The following is a 5,954-nucleotide window of genomic DNA, read 5'->3' on the forward strand; positions in this document are numbered from 1 at the left end:
TCTTGTCTTAGTCTCCCGAGTAGCTGGGATTACAGGCACCCACCACAATGCCTAGCTATTTTTAGAGACAGCAGTCTCCCTCTGGCTCAGGTTGGTCTTGAACTCCTGAGCTCAAGCAGTCCACCCATCTCAGCCTTTTAGAGTGTTAGGATTACAGGCATAAGCCACTTCACCCCACCAATATTTTTTCTTTAACACAATTTAGAAAACTCAAAAGCAGAAAATCCTATTTGATTTACCCATATTCTTGCTAGGTATGGTTTTTTAGCCCCTTCCTAGTGTTTCAAGTATTCTTATTTTGTTTTCATGTTTTAGAGAACATTCTTAACCATTCTTTTAGGATAGGCCTGCTAGTGACAAATTCTCTTTGTTTTTCATTACCTGATAATCTCTTGATATCCCCTTCATTTTTGAATGATATTTTGGCTGGTATAAGATTTTGTGTTGACAGTTCTAACACCTGGACAAATGTGGCACTTCCTCTGGTCTCCATAGTTTCTGAAAAAAAATATGCTGTCATTCTAATTGGCTTTTTCTTTCATGTAAGTCATCATTTAGCTCTGCTTTTGAGAAATTTTGTGCCCTTGGTTTTCAAAAGTTTAGCATGGATTTATTTTAGTTTATTCTATTTAGGGTTTGCTCAGCTTCTTGAATCTGTATGTTGGTGTCTTTTGCCAAAATTAGGAAGTCTTCAGCCATTGTTTCTCAAGTATTTTTTCACCCTACTGCTTTTCTCCTTTCCTTCTAGAATTCTGATGACATAAATGTTAGATATTTTGTTATAATCCCAAAAGTTCCTGATGCCCTGTTTATTTCTTTTCTTGGTCTATTTTCTCTCTGTTGTTTAGGTTGAGAAATTTCTATGATTCTGTCTGTAGCTCACTTATTTTATCCTCTGTTCCCTCCATTCTTCTGCTGAGCCCACCTACTGAGATTTTAATTTCAGTTATTATATTTTATGGTTCTAAAATTCCTATTTAGTTATTCCTCTTACTTGCTTTCAAATTTTTCATTTGTTTCAAGCATATTTGTAATTGCTTATTAAAGTGTTTTTTCTGTGGTATATGTACACCATGGAATACTACACAGCCACAAAGAAAGAGGGAGACTTTGCCTCATTCATGTTTACATGGATGGAGCTGGAAAATGTCCTCCTTAGCAAAGTATCTCAAGAATGGAAGAAAAAGTATCCAATGTACTCAACACTGTTATGAAACTAATTGTTAGCTATCTTAGGAAAGCTACAATCCAAATGGAGCCCTAGACTACAGGGAAAGGGGAGGGGGGAGGATGGGTGAAGAGAATGATATTGTGGGGATCACACCTATGATTTATCCTATTAGGGTACATGTGAATTTGTCTGAAGGTTGAATATAAATGTCTTAACACAACAATTATGAGAAGGACATGATGGCTATGTTAGCCAGTTGGATGAGAGTTTTCCAAACTGCATATGGAAGCAACACACTGTATCCTATGATAGAATTAATGTACACAATTATGATCTAATAAAAAAAAGAAAATAAATAAAAAAAAATAAAAATAAAAATAAGATATCCCCTGAAAAAAAAATAATAATAAAGTGTTTTTTCTACGGCTGCCTTAAAATTTTTTCTTCTTCTTTTTTAGATACAGTAGCACCTTGTCACCCAAGCTAGAGTGTCATGGCATCATAGCTCACAGCAACCTGAAACTCCTGGGCTGAAGCCATCCTCTTGCCTCAGCCTCCCAAGTAGCTAGAACTACAGATATGTACAACCACACCCAGTTGATTTTTCTCTTTTTATAGAGATAGGACTCTCTCTTTCTGAGGCTGGTCTCCAGCTCCTAAGCGCGAGCAATCCACCACCTCAGCCTCCCAGAGTGCTAGGATTACAGGCATGAGCCACCACGCATGGCCTGCTTTAAAATCTTTTTCCTTTCTTAGCTTTTGGGCTTTTTTTTTTTTTACATCTATCAACATGGATAAATTTGTGAAACATAAGGAGCATTGTTCCTAAAGCAAAATATAAAATATTAATACAACATAAGCCATATTTATAATTTTTTGAGACAGACTCCCACTATGTCACCCTTGGTAGAAGACTGTGGCATTACAGCTCACAGCAACCTCAAACTCTTGGGCTTAAGCAATTCTCTTGCCTCAACCTCCCAAGTAGCTGGGACTACAGATCCTCGCCACAACGCCCAGCTATTTTTTGTTTCAGTTGTCATCGTTGTTTGCCTGGCCTGGACAGGGTTTGAACCCACCAGCCTTAGTGTATGTGGCTGGCGCAGTAACCACTGTGCTATGGGTGCCAAGCCCATATTTATAATTTTTTTTTTTTGGCAGCTTTTGGCCCGAGCTGGGTTTGAACCCGCCACCTCCGGCATATGGGGCTGGCGCCCTAATCCTTTGAGCCACAGATGCCGCCCCATATTTATAAATTTTTATGGAGAGAAATGGCATTGTTCATGAATATATACATGTATAATAAAGGTATAAATACATAGGAAGGATACAAAAATCCTCAGAAAAATATGGAATGCTTCACAAATTTGCATGTCATCTTTACACAGGGGTCATGCTAATCTCTTTAGTATCATTCCAATTTTAGTATATGTGCTACTAATAATTTTGTCAAATAATTTTAATACCTCTGTTATCTCAATATTGGCACTACTATCTTTGTTTCATTCAGTTATAGATCTTTGAATATGTTTATTAATGTTTAATTGAAACCTAGACATTTTCATGTTATAAGACTCTGGATTTTTTTTCTCTTTGAGACACAGTCTCCCTCTGTGCCCTCGTGCTGTGGTGTCATAGCTCACCGTAATTGCCAACCTTTGGGCTTTAGCAATCCTCTTGCCTCAGCCTCCCGAGTAGCTGGGACTACAGACACCTAACAAAATCAGCTAGTTTTTCTTTTTAGCAGAGACAGGGTCTTGCTCTTGCTCAAGATAATCTCAAACTCCTGAGCTCAAGCAATCCACCCACCTCAACCTTCCAGAGTGCTAGAATTACAGGCATTAGCCACCATACCCAGCCTGAGACTCGGGATCTTATTGAATAACTTTTTTAGTTGGTTTTCTCTGACACCACTCAGGCAGAGGAAGGGGGAACAGAGGAAGAAGGAGATGCCACATCATAACTGCCAAGTGCAGGCAAAAGTCCACGTTCCACACATAGGAACTGTCACCTGAAGAAGGGAACTGATTTTTACTCCTGGGAGTTCTGGATCCCTTGACACCAAAATTGGGATGGCCTCATTACCACTGGGTAGAGGTGAAATCCAGTCTTCCCGCATAATCCTCACTGAAGGGAGAGTAAGGGGAAACCTTATTACTGGTCAAGAGGAATAAAAATCATGACCTCCTATTTCTTTACCTTGGTGTGGTATTGGGGAAACTTGTTATAGCCCCCTGAGGATGGAAATGTAGGCTCCTACTCAGCCTTTGCTAAGTGGGTGGGGTCACAGTTAATTTGTGTGCACATGTGTTGATATGATGTTTGGCTGGAGTAGAACACTCATTGTCTTAGAATTTTCCATCTTGCTAAGCTGTAACTTTCCTGCTCCTATATAGAGAGAGAACAGGATTTTACTAGGGTTTTAAAAAAATTGTGCCCTTGGTATTTCCAGGTTGCAGCTTCTTCAACTCCAACTCTGAGATATGTTAGGCAAAAAGGAAACAGAAAACTTTATACTGTGTTGTAGCCAGGATCCTGAGGTTCCTCGCTAATTTGCCTGTTCTCTGGCTTTCAAAGTATTATGTTCATTTTATATACAATGCCTAGGGCATTTAGTTGTATCTTAACAAGATGAATAGAAAATATTACACCATCTTCCTGGAAGCATAAGTATGTATTTTGAATAAATACTACAAACTATTCCCTGTATCCATAAAACACATAATTTCTCACTCCTCAGTCTAAACAGCCTGATTTACCATTATAGAACTGTACATAAGTACAAAAGAAGTATAGAATAATGTTTGGAGATGTTTAGAAAAATTCAAACAAAAAGCAAACAGGAATTTATCAAGTGCAAGAAGATGTTTGCCTGAAAATATAAGGAGTATGAGAAACACTCCTGTGTCCCAGCCCTCCTGCTAAGCCCTATGATGAGGGCTCAAGACGCTTTCCATACAGCAGTGAAAACAAACCAACAATGCTACATACAAAAAAACAGACCAACTCCAGAAACATAAGAGAAGTGAGAAAACCAGTCACATATTATTCTATCAATGTAAGCTGAAAAACAAAACTAATCACAATATTTGGAATCACCTAAGGCTTTCCTTGGGGGATGACAGTGGAAGAAATTACCAGAGGGTCTCTAGAAGGTCTTTATGGAACAGTTCTATTTATAGACATATGTGGTCTTACATGCTTTGGCTCTCTTTATATTAATTTATAGAGCTGTAAATTTGAGTTGGATACTTTTTTTGAAAATGTACTATGTGCCATTAAAAAAGTTTATTTAAAAAGAAAGATGCACCCTATCCAGTACTCAAATAATAAGGATACATATGACCAGAATTTATTTTGTATACTTACAAGACATATTGTTATCTTTTTCATGAAAACACAATGAGGTAGACTTGGCACCCATAGCACAGTGGTTACAGCGCTGGCCACATGCACTGAGGCTGGTGGGTTCTAACCCAACCTGGGCCAGCTGAACAACAAGGACAACTACGACAACAAAAAGCCAGGCATTATGGCAGGCACCTGTAGTTTCAGCTATTTGGGAGGCTGAGGAAAGACAATAGCTTAACCCCAAGAGTTTGAGGTTGTTATTAGCTGTGACACCGTGATGCCATGGCACTCTACCAAGGGTGACATAATGAGACTGTCTCAAAAAAAAAAAAAAAAAAACACCACAATGAGGTACCACATCACAGCCATAAAATTGGCGCCAAAAAAAAAAAAAAAAAGTTAAAGTTGACAACATGAACTATAGGGGATGGTGTGGAACAACAGAAACCCTGATACGCTGCTGGTAGAAGTTGGTAGAAATACTTTTGAAACTATTTGGCAATAACTAGAAAAACTGAAGGCATGAATCCACAGAAGACTTGGAAATTTCACTCCTAATCTGAAGAAAGGTATGCTAAAGTACAGTAGGATATGTGCAAAGACATATATATCTTTTTTTTCCCCTGGGTTTTGGTTATTATGAATAATGAACTAAAACCTGGAAAGGCCATAAATGTCCATCATATTAAAATGAATTGTTACATTCATTAAATGGAATATTAAACAGCAACAAAACAAATTTACTATAAAATGGATAAATCTCACAAATATATTCTTTAGCTGGGCATGGTGGCTCATGCCTGTAATCCCAGCGCTCAAGAAGGCTAAGGCAGGTGGATCAACTAAGTTCAGCAGTTCAAAATCAGCCTAAGCAAGAGACCCTGTCTCTAAAAAAAAAAACAGCCAGGTGTTGTGGCCGGTGCCTGGAGTCCCAGCTACTGAGGCTGAGGCAAGAGAATTGCTAGAGCCCAGGATCACTTGAGGTTGTTGTGAGCTGTGACACCCCAGCACTCTACTGGGTATAACAAAGTGAGACTGTCTCAAAAACAAAACAAAAATATATATTGTTCAAAAAAAAACACAACAAAAAATATGTTGAATATGATTCCATTTATGAAGTCAAAATAGGATAACAAAATTATAGAGCTCAGGCATTCACACATAAGTGGTAAACACAATGAAAAGTGAAAAATTATTGTCCTAAAAATCAGGTGAGGGCATAATGGTGCAGGACTGTAGTCTCAGCAATTTGGGAGATTGAGGCAGGATCATTTGAGCCTGGGAGATCAAGGCTACAGTATGTCATGATTGCTTCTGTGAATACTCATTATACTTCAGCCTTGGAAACAGTGAGATCCCTCTCTCTAAAATAAAATACAGGCCAGGCAAGATAGCTAATGCCTATAATCCTAGCACTCTTTGAGGCTGAGGC

General features: G+C 38.4%; 1 non-coding gene across 1 annotated transcript; it reads right to left on the reverse strand.

Annotated features, from left to right (window-relative positions):
* Nucleotides 1–2,514: 2,514 nt before the first annotated feature.
* LOC111727158 lies at nucleotides 2,515–2,618 on the reverse strand. The gene has a single exon (XR_002774776.1). It is a non-coding gene; the product is annotated as a U6 spliceosomal RNA (small nuclear RNA).
* Between the last annotated feature and the right edge of the window lie 3,336 nt (nucleotides 2,619–5,954).

This window comes from Otolemur garnettii, unplaced genomic scaffold, assembly GCF_000181295.1.
Source record: "Otolemur garnettii isolate 467f Iridium unplaced genomic scaffold, OtoGar3 scaffold00003, whole genome shotgun sequence".
Classification (NCBI taxonomy): domain Eukaryota; kingdom Metazoa; phylum Chordata; class Mammalia; order Primates; family Galagidae; genus Otolemur; species Otolemur garnettii.